At 41.9% G+C, this 15934-nt stretch overlaps 1 long non-coding RNA gene across 1 annotated transcript; it reads right to left on the reverse strand.

The window, feature by feature from the left end:
• Positions 1-2671: 2671 nt before the first annotated feature.
• LOC129016778 (uncharacterized) lies at positions 2672-10049 on the reverse strand. The gene is made up of 3 exons (XR_008494954.2): positions 5991-10049; positions 5335-5621; positions 2672-3537 (listed from the first exon to the last, which is right to left on the reverse strand). It is a non-coding gene; the product is annotated as an uncharacterized LOC129016778 (long non-coding RNA).
• Positions 10050-15934: the final 5885 nt, after the last annotated feature.

Below are 15934 nucleotides of genomic sequence, written 5' to 3' on the forward strand. Positions count from 1 at the left end.
TAGCTGGGCGTGGTGGCAGGCACCTATAATCCCAGCTACTCGGGAGGCTACAGTGAGCTGAGATCACGCCACTTGACACAAAAGAGTGAAACTCTGTCTCAAAACAAAACAACAACAACAATGACAAAGGGAAACAGGAAAACATCCTAAATAATAGAGGACTTATTAAACTAGGGTGCAGCCACTCATACTGTGTATTGATTTGTAGATTAAGGAAACTATGACCCTCCCTAGGTACTGATTTAGAGTGACATTTCTGTGAAAACAAATACTTATACATGCATAGAACACATATATGTATTTAAAATTGTATATGGGTATGACATATACATACATATTTGTGTGTATGGCAACTGCAACTTTGTACATGAAAATAACTTCTGTGTTCAGCCCTAAAAAAGAACTACATCTTTCCATTTGCCACAACATGGATGAACCTGGAGGGCATTATACCAAGTGAAGTTGGCCAAACACAGAAAGAAAAATATTGCATGACCTTGCTTATATGTGGAATGTTAAAACGATTTTCACATACAAAGGAATAGAAGGCTGGAAGCGGTGGCTCACACCTGTAATTTCAGCACTTTGGGAGGCCAAGGCGGGAAGATCACAAGGTCAGTAGTTCAAGTCCAGCCTGGCTAACACAGTGAAACTCTGACTCTACTACAAATGCAAAAAATTAGCCAGGCGTGATGGCACGTGCCTGTAATTCCAGCTACTCAGGAGGCTGAGGCAGGAGCATCTGTTGAACCAACGAGGCAGAGGTTGCAGTGAGCCGAGATCATGCCACTGCACTCCAGCCTGGGCAACAGAGCAAGACTCTGCCTCAAAAAAAAAACAAAAACACAGAGCGGTTACCAGGTAGAGAGGAAGGGAGGAAATAAGAACATGTGGGTCAGAGCTACAAAGTAGCAGATATGTAGGATGAACAATCCTATACATCTAATATACAACATGAGGACTATAGGTAACAAAATTGTACTGTGTGTGGGATTCATGGTAAATGAGTAGATTTTGCCTTCCCTTGCCACACTAAATAAAATGTGGGTATCTGTGAGATTATAGATATGTTAATTTGCTTCACTATAGTAGCCCTTTTACTATGTATATGTATCCTATAACACCATATTGTGTACCTTAAATATACACAATAAAATATATTTAAAAAAAGAAAAAGATTGGCCAGGCATGGGGGCTCACACGGGTAATCCCAGAACTTTGGGAGGCCAAGATGGGCAGATCACGAGGTCAGGAGTTTGAGACCACCCTGGCCAACATGGTGAAACCCCGTCTCTACTAAAAATACAAAAAAATTGGCCAGGTGTGGTGGCACACACCTGTAATCTTAGCTACTCAGGAGGCTGGGGCAGGAGAATTGCTTGAACCTAGGAGGCAAAGGTTTCAGTGAGCTGAGATTGTAGCACTGCACTCCAGCCTGGGTGACAGAGTGAGACTCCATCTCAGAAACAAAACAAAACAAAACAAACAAAACAAAACAAAAAAACAAAAAGAAAGCATTCTGGCCAGGAGTGGTGGCTCACCCCTGTAATCCCAGCACTTTGGGAGGCTGAGGCAAGTGGATCACGAGTTCAGGAGATCGAGACCATCCTGGCTAATATGGTTAAACCCCGTTTCTACTAAAAATACAAAAAAAAAATTAGCCAGGTGTGGTGGCGGGCGCCTATAGTCCCAGCTACTCAGGAGGCTGAGGCAGGAGAAAGGCATGAACCTGGGAGGCAGAGCTTGCAGTGAGCCGAGATGGCACCACTGCACTCCAGCCTGGGTGACAGAGCAAGACTCCATTTAAAAAAAAAAAAAGAAAAACCGAATATCCCGCGATGCAAACTAGCAATAATCTATTAGTGAAAATGCGTTGTGATGTGTGGATTCATCTCACAGAGTTAAACCTTTGTTTTCATTCAGTAGGTTGGGAACACTCTTTTGGTAGAATATACAAAAAAGACATTTTGGTGAACAGTGAGACCTAATGTAAAAAACTGAGCACTTTGGGATAACAACTAAAAACTATATATCTGTAAAAATGGTTTGTGATGTGTGGATTCATCTCACAGACTTAAACTGTTGTTTTGATTCAGCAGGTTGGGAACACTCTTTTGTAGGATCTATGAAGGGCCATTTTGGAGCCGACTGTGGACTATAGTGAAAAACCTAATATCCCAGGATAAGAAGTAGAAACAATCTATCTGTTAAAATAATTTGCGATGTATGGATTCATCTCACAGAGTTAAACCTTTTTTTAAATTAAGTTAAACCTTTTTTGTTGTTGTTGCTCCCCCGCAATTTGGAGTCCTTCAACTTGGGCACTGGGCCATGTTGTGGAGAGCTTGTGCAATGAAGGGAATGCAGGGATGGAGTTGGTGGCAATTTCTGAGTCATCTGTCTGCAACTTTTTTGCAGCTGAAATTGTGGGACCCTATCCACACCTCAACAGATTGTACCCTCACCTGTATCTATCTTAACAGCTGCTCACTCTCTTTGTACCAGAATGAAATCACAAGATGATGGAAGAGTGCCTACCTCACGAAGTGAAGCACCTGCTTGGCTGAAAACAGAATTTGAGGTGGATTCAGGAAGTCCTACAGACAGGACTGCTAGGGTCTGGCACTGAGTTGGCTGCAGGACAATGAGGCACTGGGAGGTGTCTGCTCTTGGGTGTGATATGCTCCTATTCCTTATTGAAGAATGGCTGCTTTGTATGGGAAGGTGATTTGGATCCCTGTTGGTCTTAGACCGCAATTCACCGCAGATTCAGGAACCACGGGAAAACAAAAAACACGCAGCCCCATAGCCCAAGCGGAGCCACACAGACAGGTGCACCAGAAGGTGGCGTGACTCGAAAAAAAAGGGCAGTGGTGCATGAGCCAAATATGCACCAGAAGGTGGAGTGACTCGAAAAGAAAGGGCAGCGGTGCATGAGCCAAATATTTTTTAGCAGATGACACTTATACACACACACACACAGACCCACAAACACACACATACAGCCACACACACACACGCAGACATCCAAAACTCAGAGCACTCATACAGAAACACACAGCTTGGCAGCTTCTGAGGCTGTGTGGTTCTGCTTCGCCAGGAAGTCCATCCGGCAAGAGCGCAGTCCTGAAAAACACAGGCGGACTTTACCTAGAAATCAGTGAGGGAACTGTCAAGGAGACACCCCCACACTGAGTAGGCAGGCCTGACGCAGCCTGCGGATCTTTTTGGACCTTAGGGATTTCGCAGTGTATTTCTGAAGCTCCGCTTGAGGTTTCCTCAGGCTGAATCCCCACTGCCATCTGCTGGGATTGTAGGACTATCACTTGGATCTTTAAAGGAAAACAGGTGAGACTCCAACGCAGACGCACGTCCACAGAGGTCTTCCTCTCCGCCAAGCCACAGATACCTGCAGCCAGGCAACGGTGACATTCACTTGACGCGAGCCTTCGCTCACGGCTTGTGCATGGTGCCCCGAGACTGTAGCGTGCGCATTCGCGAGGCAGCCTCAGGAGCTGAACTGTCAGGGATGTCAGCCTGCCTAGGCAGAGAAAAATAGTATAGGCAGAGCCAGCCTGCTCTCGGGAATAAAGCTGTCTGCGACAACCACAGCGAGACCCTGTAAGTCTCCACCATAGCGCCTCCTGGGGCCATATCCGTGGTCAGGCACCAGTGGAGGAGGAGAAGTTTCTAGAATTTAAGGTGGGCACTGGAAACGGCTCTTCTGTTTCCATTGCTGAAAGAGGCTGTGTGACGGAATTGGGTCCCATGGGGATGGGAATACAATCTGGTAAGATGAGGGGTCTGCGGGTGATGAAATCATCCCTTATACACCGGAGGTGGTTGTCACTGAAAGATGGCCTGGCCCTTGAGCTCACTGCCACACTTCATTCTGGGCCTCACAGATGCTCGTGCTTCTCAGCACAGCAGTCTGGGAATGGAAAGAACCAAGACAAAAAGAAGTCCAATGTGGTACCAGGTCTTTGAAGTAGAACTGGCAACACGCAAGAGCAAATGAAATTGAGAGATTGTCTCAGAGGCCATCCGGGGTGGTAACAGTCCTGAAGACGGTGTTCAGGAATGCTGCTGAGGGTCATTGTTGATACCACAGGGAAGCTAAGAAAAATCAGTGCTCGCCTAAAAGAACCAGAGGGCCTGCGGTAAAGTCCAAGCCACGTTGAAAGATTTCTGCTAGAAGACCCAAGAGCCTCCTGCAAAGTAAAACCAACCCTAGCCCCTACAACTAGACCACTACCCACCACCTGGAGTGCAGCCAGCCTACCCGAAGTCCCTTTTTCTCCTTGAAACCCCTGGCAGCCAAAAGATGTGTGGCAAGAGTCAGGTCCATCCAGCAACAGCCCAATGATAAACCGCCTCCACAATGAGAAAGGATGTGTAGATGAAATTAAACACAGCCTAGATTACCAGGCAAAAGCCAGACACGGCTGCACGCTCTCATCCTATAGGAATCATGCCGCCTTCCGATAGAAGTGAGAGAAAAGGCCGGGCGCGGTGGCTCAGGCCTGTAATTCCAGCACTTTGGGAGGCCGAGGCGGGCGGATCATGAGGTCAGGAGATCGAGACCATCCTGGCTAACACGGTGAAACCCCGTCTCTACTAAAAATACAAAAAATTAGCCTGGCGAGGTGGCGGGTGCCTATAATCCCAGCTACTCGGGAGGCTGAGGCAGGAGAATGGCGTGAACCCCAGGGGGCGGAGCCTGCAGTGAGGCGAGATCGTGCCACTGCACTCCAGCCTGGAAGATAGCGAGACTCCGTCTCAAAAAAAAGAAAAAAAAGAAGTGAGAGAAAAAATAAGTTCCTGGATAGTAGATATAACACGAATTTACGATTACAAAAATATCACAGCTGCCCAGTCATTAAAATGTGACAGTGTTTAGAAGGAAACACTCATGAAATGGATCTCCATGAGTGTCGTTTTCTGGCGACTGGGAAACTTTTACTGTGGAAGACTTTGAGGCAGACCCAGCAAACCCTAGACCCATGAGGAACATGGAAGTGAGGAATAGAGGAGGCCAGGGTGGAGGCCACATCCCACCCAGCATCAATCCATCCCACTCCTATGTGGCTGCGTGAAGGAAAGCCAAAATTGGGAGCTGGCCAAAATGGCCCCAGTTTGTGCTCCAGCTGTTCCCCTCATGTTGGAGTCCTCCCACCTGGGCACAGGGCCATGGTGTAAACATCTTGTGCAATGAAGAGAGCAAGGATGGAATTGGAAGCACCTTCTGCCATCTCTCCGCACCTTTTTGCAGGGAAAGGTGTGGACCCCACCCACATTTCACCAGATTATATACTCACTCCAATCTGAACTTACGGCTGCTCACCCCTCTGTCCCGGGATGAAATCCGAAGACTATGGAGGATTGCCCACCTCATGACCTGAAGCACCTGTTTGGCTCAAAACCGAATTCGAGTTGGATTCAAGCGGCCCTGAGACAGGATTGCTAGGGTCTGGTTGCGAGGTTTCGACGATCGGTTGGTCCCAGGACAAAGAAGTCATGGGAGGTGTCTACCCTTGGATGTGGTGTGCTCCTCTTCTTTCTTCAAGAGTGGCTCTTTTGCAGGGGAATGTGATTTAGACCCTGGCGTGTCTCGGCCAGCCCTGCAATTCACCGCGGATTCAGGAAACACAGAAAAACAAAGGACATGAAGCGAGGCAGCCCAAGCAGAGTCACACAGACAGGTGCACCAGAAGGTGGGGCGAGATGAAAACGAAAGTGCTGCAGTGTGTGAGCCACATTGCTTTCAGCAGACACCACTTAGACACACACAGACACACACACACAGCCACGTACACATGGAGACATACAACACTCGCCACACTCCCATAGCAACACACAGCCCGGCTGCTTCTGAGACTGCGCGGTACTGCTCTGCCACGAAACCCTACCGGGAAGAGCAGCCCCAGAAAACACAGGCGGGCTGTACCAAGAAATGACGGGGGGCAACTTTCAAGGAGACTCACACTCACAAGATCTAGGCAGGCCTAACGCATCCTGCGGGTAGATCCTCAGGGATTTCGCGCTGTATTTCTGAAGCTCCGCTTGAGATTTCTTCAGGCTGATTGGCCACTGCCATCTCCTAGGATGTGGGACTATCACGTGGATCCTTCAAAGAAGACAGGCGAGAGTCCAACGCGGACGCACCCCACAGAGGTCTCTTTCTCCGCCAAGCCACAGATACTTGTCGCCAGGCAACAGTGGCAGTCACTGTGACGCGAGCCTTCCCTCACTGCTTTCGCATGGTGCTCAGATTCTGGCGCATGCGCATTCGTGAGGCAGCCTCGGGAGCTGAACTGTCAGGGCTGTCAGCCTGCCTAAGCAGAGGAAAATGGTTCAGGCAGATCCAGCCTGGTCTAGGGAGGTGTCTGTCCTTAGGTGTGGTGTACTCCTCTTCTTTCTGCAAAAGTGGCTTCTTTGCAGGGGAATGTGATTTGGACCCAGGCGTGTCCGGCCAGCCCCCCAATTCACTGCGCATTCAGGAAACAGAAAAACAAAGGACAAGAAGTGAGGCAGTCCAAGCAGAACCACTCAGACACGCGCACCAGAAGGTGGGGCGAGTCCAAAACGAAAGCGCTGCAGTGTGTGAGGCACACTGCTTTCAGTGGACACCACTTACACACACACACACACAAACATACATCACTCGCAACACTCCCATAGCAACATACAGCCCGGTAGCTTCTGAGACTGTGCGGTACTGCTCTACCACGAAGACGTATTGGGGAGAGAGCAGCACCAGGAAACACAGGCGGGCTGTTCCTAGAAATCACAGGGGGCAACTTTCAAGGATACTCAAACCAACACCGTCTAGGCAGGCCTGACGCATCCTGCAGGCCCTTTTGGATTCTTAGGGACATCGCGCTGTATTTCTGAAGCTGCGCTTGAGATTTCTTCAGGCTAACTCTCCACTGCCATCTCTTAGGATTGTGGGAATGTCACGTGGATCCTTCAAAGAAGACAGGCTAGAGTCTAATGCGGACGCAGGTCCACAGCGGTCTCCTTTTCCGCCAAGCCACAGATATTTGTCGGCAGGCAACGGTTGCATTCACCGTGACGCAAGCCTTCGCTCACCGGTTGCACATGGTGCCCTGAGACTGGCGCATGTGCATATGCAAGGCCTGAGACTGGCGCATGCGCATATGCGAGGCAACCTCGGCCCCTGAACTGTCAGGGCTGTCAGCCTGCCTAAGCAGAGGAAAACGGGAAAGGCAGAGCCAGCCTGGTTCGCGAAAAAGCTGCCTGCGCCAACCACTTCGGGGCCCTCGGCCGTCTCCCTGGTTGCTTCCCGCTGGAGGACGAGGAGTGTCAAGCATGTGCGGTGGGCGCTGGAAACTGCTCTTCTGATTCCATTTCCGAAAGAGGCTGTGTGCAGGAATTGGGTCCCATGGCGATGGGAATACAGTCTGTTGAGTTGATGAGGGGTCTGTTGGTAATGGAATCATTCCTGATACCCCTGAGGCGGATGTCAGTGAAAGATGGCCGGCCTTTGAGCTCACTTCCTCCCTTCATCCTGGGCCTCCCAGACGCTCCTGCTTGTCTGCACAGCTGTTTGGCACTGGAAGGAACCACAACAGAAAGAAGTCCAATCTAGTACACGATCTTGGAACTGGAACTGGCAACCCACAAGGGCAAGTGAAGTTGAGAGAGTGTCTCAGAGTCCACTTGGGGTGATTGCAAGGCTGAAGAAGGTGTCCAGGAGTGCTGGTGAGGGTCACTGTGGAACTCTGATAGTAGCTAAGAAAAATCAGCGCTGGCCGAAGAGAACCAGAGGGGCTGGGCTGGAGGCCAAACCACGTTCAAAGATTTTTCCAGAAGACCGAAGACCACCCTGCAAAGTGAAAACAACCCCAGCCCCCACAACTAGACCACTACCCACAACCTGGAGTGCAGCCAGCCTACCCGCAGTCTCTTTTGTTCCCTGAAATCCGTGGCAGCCAAAAGATCCATGGCAAGAGTTAGGAGTCAGCTAAAAGCATAATTATTAAGTCCCAACAATTGTCTGTGGATGGCAAAAAGTTTTAGGACACCAACTGTTAAAGCCAAAATTAAATAGAAAAGTTTGTTACTTCTGTTCCATACAAGAATTTTACATAACAGTTATAATTATTTATAATGTACACTAAGGAATATTACAATTATAAGAGTTTCCCATAACTTTGGAATATATAATGATAACCTATTTTTACAAATATAGCACAAAGAAATTCTAACACCATTTCATATTTGATCATGCTTCCTGTATGATTTTTATATTATATAAATCAAATATGTCATGTTTGGACTTTAGGAGACCTAATAGCTAAAAGTTCAATTAGGTCAGAAAAAGACACAATTTATAATATGATTATGGAACATTTGTCAAATATCAAAGGTTTAAATCATTTTATATTATAAAATAGAATTCTAGGTTACCATAAGTTATCCATTTAGTCAAAATGTTAACTCAAAACTTTTTAAAGGATAAAACCTATACTCATTAATAGAGGGAAAACTTAGCTTTCTAAACAATCTCTTTCTTTTTCTTATTTTTCTTATAGCTTATTCAAAGGCAAACAAACTTTTCATCATTATTGAGTATCACATGAAAATGTTGTTCTAGAGGGAGAGCCAAATTTCACCTTTGCATCATGGTACTATTAATGTCAAACTCAATTCTTAATATAACTTTATAGAAAAATCTATCCAAGTTTAATGTTTGACCATGAGGTAAGAGTCTCAATAAACTTTCTTATAATCCTTTACAATTTTCTGTTAAAGAGCAGATCAATGTTCCAAGAAAATCACGTTGTGCTTTTATTTTAATGTTCAATTTATGAAAAATCTGAATACTTTTTTAACTTTAGCTAACATAGACATATAGATACACACAGAATTTCTTCTACAATGTTAAATGTTTTACAAACCTTCCACAACTTGCTCAAACCTTCAACTTTATTCTAACTTAAAACAATCCTGTAACCCACTAAAGAAGCCTGCCCGCCCTCCCCCACTGCCCAAATTTGCCTTCTTATAATCTTTTACCTAAACACCTTGGATGTAAAACTGTTTCTTCAGAAGTCTCAATTACATGGAACAATGCTAACTATTGGCAACTTTTAGTTTTGGTGAAAAACTTGGCAAATGTAAACCTAATATGAAATTCTAAGAACCTCCCTCCCCATCTATATGAATGAACTCCTCTTCTTGGCCAAGAGCCTTGCAGAGTTAATCAGAAAATCTAGTTCAGGCATTGTGGAAGAGGGGATTAGACATGCCTCACTATATCCCTCCAGTATTAACATTAACACAAACATTAAGTGTGATAAGAAACATTTACAATCTATTTTCTCGGAAGCCTGCTACCTGGAAGGTTCTTCTGCACAATAAAACCTTGGTCTTTACAACACTTTCTCTTGACTCAGACATTCCTTTCTACTGCTAATAACTCTTCTAACTAACTACCAATCATAATATGTTTAAATCTGGCCGAGTGTGGTTGCTCACACCTGTAATTACAGCACTTTAGGAGGCTGAGGAGGGTGGATCCCTTGAGCTCAGGAGTTTCAGACCAGTCTGGGCAACATGGTGAATCCCAGCCTCCACCGAAAAAAATACAAAAAACTTAGCCAGGCACTGTGGCATGCATCTGTGGTCCTAGCTACTTGGAACACTGAAGAGGTAGGATCACTTGAGCTCAGTGGGTAGAGGTTGCAGTGAGCCAAGATCACACCACTGCGCTCCAGCCTGGGTGACACAGTGAGATCCCATATAAAAAATAAATACATAAATAAATAAAAATAAAATAAAAAGGATATGTTCAAATCTCCCTATGACCTGGAAGCCTGCACTTAGAGTTGTCTTGCCCACTCAGATCAAACCAATGTAAATCTTACATGTATGGATTGATGTACTGTGTCTCTCCAAAATGTATAAAAACAAGCTGTGCCCCAACCACCTTGGGCAAATATCATCAGGACCCCTGAGGCTGCGTCACAGGCATGTTTTTAACCTTGGAAAAATAAACTTTTTAAATTGACTGAGACCTGTCTCTGATATTTTGGGTTCCCAACTAGCAACCACAGAGAGATTCTGAGTGCAGGTGCCCCTGATCTTTGACAAATCTCCTCTCAGTGCTTCAAACCAGCTTGATCTATCCTTATGGCTCAAACCAATGAGACAATTTGCTGAGGCCTGGGGGCCCCCTTCCTCAAGAGAATCCCTAATATCCCCAAATTTGGTTGACATCTAAAGTTTATTTTGCTGTACAACTTCTTTTATGGAGTTTTGCTTTCTTCCAACAGTGAAGTCAAGTTTTCCTCCTTCCATACTGATAAAAGGCAGGTAACTCCTTTCTGGGGTTTCAGCTCACCTCCAATAGAAAAGGTGAGTTTGAGTTTCTTCTTTCTTCTAAAATGGCAGAGAGCAGTCTTCAGCCAGGGCCCCATTCCTAGATATGTAGCTGAATTGGGTTTTATTTGTTTTGTGAATTCTCCTTAATGACTAAAGGGTACAACTGACAACCAGCTGGTCTTAATTTTCTCTTACTATTAGAGTATTCAGTGATCATATTGTTGGCTTTTGTTGTTATTTTTCTAGTCTTTCTCCCATCTGATTTGACCAACTCTACTGGACCTGGTCAAATCCAAATGAAAATTCCAAATTATAGAGAACAAGGCCTCTGAATTGTCTGAAATTTCTCACAGCTGCAAAAAGAAAAAACCCTGCACTTGGTTTCTGTGTTTTCTTCTTGTCTTTCTTTTCTTTCCCCTATTTCTCCTTCTCCTTTTCAATCTTTTGTACCAAGAAAAATATCTATAGCAGGCTTCTAATGACTTGAACTCCTCAAAGAACTCAAAACAAAGATGCCACTCACCCCTTTTTGAAATGCTGTGTTTTCTCTGTGGAGTTTCAAGAGCCACGGGCAGATTCTTTTTAGGTCTAAAGCTCTGCTTTCTGGTATCACATTATTTTACCTTTTTGGTTTTGGGGAGTAATAGAGATTCCCTTGCATTGTGAGAGGATTTGACCTTGGCATGTGTAATGGCAGATGAGAGCTAAAAAGTTAGGGGTGACTGAGGACAGTATACAGGAAGTGGTCTTAGCTATATATATATAGCTAATGTGTATATATATATATATATAATATAGCTAATGTATATATATATATACAGCTAATGTGTGTGTATATATATATAGCTAATGTGTATATGTATATAGCTAATGTGTATATATATACAGCTAATGTGTATATATATATATTTATATATATATATATGTATTTCCCCTTGGACGTTGTTTGTTTAGCATCCTAATTCTAGTTCAGAGGTGCATTCTAAAGAGTCTTTTCCATTGCCTTTTCTCTTCTAATTAATCTTTATTGGCTTGTCTGTCCATTTGGGTGAGAAACTGAAGTGTCATTTTTTTTGATAAATGAGAGACTGAGTTTCCTCAGGTCCAAAGAGAAAAGGCATTTTGATTCTCCCAGCTGAAAGTTACCTTTGGGTGACTGAGGGCTGATTAGGAGTGTCTAGGGTGTTGATGTCCTGCAACGTTGCCATGGCCCTACAGGGAACTCCCAACAATTTAATTTTAAAAAGCTTCATCCAGGAAACACATATAGGAGCTGCTCACTCCACATTGTGAGCTCTTTTGCAGATGGTAGACCTTCAGAGAGAGAAACTGAGGCACATAAGAGGCCAGAAATCACTTAGTGTTGACACACTGTGGAGTCCCATCCACAATCAGTACCTTTTGATCTACTCCACTAAATCCTAGGCCGCAGCCCAGTTCTTCCTTTTAAGAAAAATCATGGGAAAAAAATTAAGAATGAAGAAAGACAAGGAGAACAACCTCTCTTGGGCACCCTGTTTGGATTTATGGTGTGTCTACTTACAAGTGGTTGTGTAAATGGAAGGGCATGCCAGGTTTTCTAATACTCCAGATTGTTACACATGAGGTATGATCTTATGCACATTTTAAACTGACAGGCAAATTACATCAAGGAAAATTCAGAGCTCAAAGGTTCACCTGCAACTATTAAGTTCTCTACTTCTCGGCTTTTTTTTCTGCCTGTTTAAGTCTGCTCTGACTTTAGACTATCAATAGTTTACTTTAAGACTTTACTTTAGACTGCTAATAGTCTAAAGTAAACTAGACTTTACTATCAAAGGAAACTACTGAGATAAAATCTAGTGTTTTCATCCAGCTTTTTCTGTTATTGTTTTTGCTAACCAATGAGTTTGTACTAATATCTCATCTTAGAGTTCTGATGTAAAAACTATAGGCTACAAATCTTTGTTTGTATGAGTGTGTATGTGCGTGTTTATGTGTATGTACACTTTTTTATGTATTTCTGGCCACAAAGTACCAAATTTGGCTTAAACTTAAAGAGTACTCATGAATTTAATAATCAGCCCAAATGCTTTTCAAGCTCACAAGACTTATGCAAAACCTTTAATAAATAAGCTAGCTTTAAAATAATTGGCAAATCAATATTAGAAATGTCAAGAATTGGCAGCATACATTTTTGTTTGTATTTATTGATTAAGCCATTTCATACTTATTCTTGCCAAATACTATATAAGACATCAAAAGTGTAAACCCAGCCAAAACTGGAATGATCTTTGCTTGTATAATTTTTAAATAAATAAGACACTAATATCATTATTACTGAAAATTGAAAGATATCAGTTTCAGAAAACTGAAAGATTCAAGTTAAATCTTAAATAATTTGTAAAGTAAACATATAATTAATCTCTTTATTTATTTATTTATTTTTTTTTGAGATGGAGTCTCACTCTGTTGCCCAGGCTGGAGTGCAGTGGCATGAATTCAACTCACTGCAACCTCTGCCTCCCAGGTTCAAGTGATTCTCATTCTTCAGTCTCCCAAGTAGCTGAAATTACAGGCGTGTGCCACCACACCTGGCTAATTTTTGTGTTTAGTAGAGACAGGCTTTCACCATCTTGGCCAGGCTGGTCTCAAACTCCAGGCCTCAAGTGATTGACCTGCCTCAGCCTCCCGAAGTGCTGGGATTACAGGCATGAGCCACCACACCTGGACTATATTTAATCTTAAGGTTCTTACTTAGGTAATTACCTGAAATTCACAGGCTATAAAAATGGTTGAGAGAAAAATAACCTTAAATGTTGACGATCACAGTTTTTATAAATAATCTAGGTAAACTATTAAAATAATTAGGTGATATGATTTGGTTGTCTCCCTACCCAAATCTCATCTTGAATTTCCACTTGTTGTGGGAGGGACCCAGTGGAGGTAATTGAATCATGTGGGCAGGTCTCTCCCCTGCTGTTCTCATGAAAGTGAGTAAGTCTCACGAGATCTGATGATTATTACAAGGTGCAATCTTCCTACACAAGCTCTTTTTGCTTGTTGCCATCAGTGTAAGACGTGACTTGCTGCTCTTGCCTTCTGTCGTGACTGTGAAGCCTCCCAAGCCATGTGGAACTGTAAGTCCAATAACCCTCTTTCTTTTGTAAATTGCCCAGACTCTGGTGTGTCTTTATCAGCTGAGTGAAAACGGACTAATACACTAGGTAAATGTAATGGAATAAATATTTGAAAGAAACTTGTCATAATTTAGGACCTAAAGTTATGTTAAATATTTTATTAAATGTCTGAATTTCTAGGTACTTTCTAATTTAAATGTATATGTATTAGTAAAACATTCTTGTTTTACTAATGTAAAGTAACATTCTTGTTACTAATGTGTTTTTAGTAACAAATTTTGGTCTAATTCTAAACTTATTTAGATGTTTTGTATAAAACAAGGTAAAAAAGGAACCAAGAAACAAGAGCAATGTTTTAAAAAAGGGTGAAAAAATAAGGAATTTTTTTGTAAGAAAGCTTAAACAAAAGTAAATTTATGTGAGAGTCTTGTATGATAAATTTTTTCCTAAAATAAAATGACTGGGTTTTGCAAGGAAGATAAATATTTATGACCAGCCAGAAAATCCAAGCATTTTCTGAATGACCTAAATTATATCAAGATTAGTAAAAAACAATAAAAAAATTTTAAAAATGTTATGTGATTAATTGGCTATAATTAAAAAATATAATAAAGTTTTTCTAGAAATTGAACTTTGATATTATAAATACACTCATACAAAACTAAATAATTGGATAAAACACAATTTCATTAAAATATTGTTAAAACAAGAAGTTTTTAATTTTTAAATTCTATAATCTATTTCTTTTTGAAATTATTCAAATTGCTATCTCAGAAGCTGTACCCTGCTGCTTCATCTTTCCTCTTTTAAGAAGGCCTTGGATGGTAATTCTCCTCTTTAGCATTTGCTGTAGCTTTTTAATTAATAGTCTGAAGTAAATGAGATAATTTTTGAAAACAGGCAAATGAAAAATCTTTTGGGTCCTCTTTTGTCTGCTTGTCTGTTATATCTACTTGTTTATATGTGTCATCATGAAGTGATATTTCACTGTTAAACTGCATGAAAGATCGTGAATCAGTTGACCTAAAGAAAAGGGCCAATCAGATTGATAGAAGCTAGCTCAGATGCTTTTTAATTCACATGACTTCAGTAATCTTTGGTAAGATTAATCTGGTAAATTTAATCTTAAAATTCTCTTCATTAGTTTAAAATCTTAAAGCCAACGTTAAGTTAAAATCTCAGTTTTTTACACTGGGAATTTCGGTTACTGAAAGTTAAAATAGCAGGAGTGTAAAATGTGTTTTTGGTGAAGTTTATAAAACACAAAATGTGCATTTTGCTAAAGAAAATGTAACTTTTTCCTAGTTAGAAAACTATTTAAGAGTCACTTTAAAATAATATATATTATTTATATGTAATATATATATACATATACGTATATGTATATATATTACATATACGTATATGTTATATATATACATATACGTATATGTAATATATATATACATATACGTATATGTTATATATATATACATATACGTATATGTAATATATATATACATATATGTATATATATACTCACACACACATACAAAACTAAATGGATGAAAGAAAAAAATTAAGCACCAGGGTACACCTGAGACCTGTGGTTACCAAGAAGATAGTCAATGTGGGGTTAGGGCAAAATCAAGTAACTATTAAACCATAGGGTACAATGCAAAGAAGTTGTTCCATATTGTAGGTTAGTATCAGTTTCTTGAGCTTTATTATAATAAATTGCAAACACAATGACTTTAAGAACAAAATCCTTAACTGAAAAATGCTGCAGAATAAAAGAGATTGTTTGGGTTGATGCAGGACCTGCAGGTCACTATTAAACAATTGCTGATGAGAATATGTGATCCAAGTGCACAGGAGGGTATTCCTGCAACCAGCCTAGGGGACCAGATAAATACCACTATAAGGTCTATTCGCTCTGAGAAGGAGACTGCCCAACTCTCCTTACAAAATATCAAATGGAGCTCCCCAGATGAAGCAGTTAATATGCTTCACATGCAAGCCCTGTGGGACTGGCTTCTATGATGTCTGGGATATTTCCCCACCAAATATGACTATTTCTTAGGTCATAATAAATATAGGGGTTAAAAGGGCCCCTTTTTCATTGGCACTCTGGGTAACATCTTTTCAGCACAATCATGTGACAGAGAAGCCTTATCAAATTTGCTGTCCCTCAGGGCTCCTACAGATGCTTGATAAATGATTAGGGTAATAAGCAAAAAAATTGGAAGGAAAAGGAAGTCAAAGGACCTGCCCCAGAAGAATCACAGATATGTTTGAATACTTATTCATTATTTCCTCTAGATAGAAGTTTTTTTAATCAAAAGGCAAAAGTTATAATGAGGAAAATGATATTGCCTGAGGCAATGTTGAGACTAATAAGATGAAGATCAACCAAAGACCCTGAGTCCTTTGGCCCAAATCCCTGATGGGGATCCAAATACTTTTGATATAGCATCTTGCTACCT

Source organism: Pongo pygmaeus, chromosome 19 (assembly GCF_028885625.2).
Source record: "Pongo pygmaeus isolate AG05252 chromosome 19, NHGRI_mPonPyg2-v2.0_pri, whole genome shotgun sequence".
Classification (NCBI taxonomy): domain Eukaryota; kingdom Metazoa; phylum Chordata; class Mammalia; order Primates; family Hominidae; genus Pongo; species Pongo pygmaeus.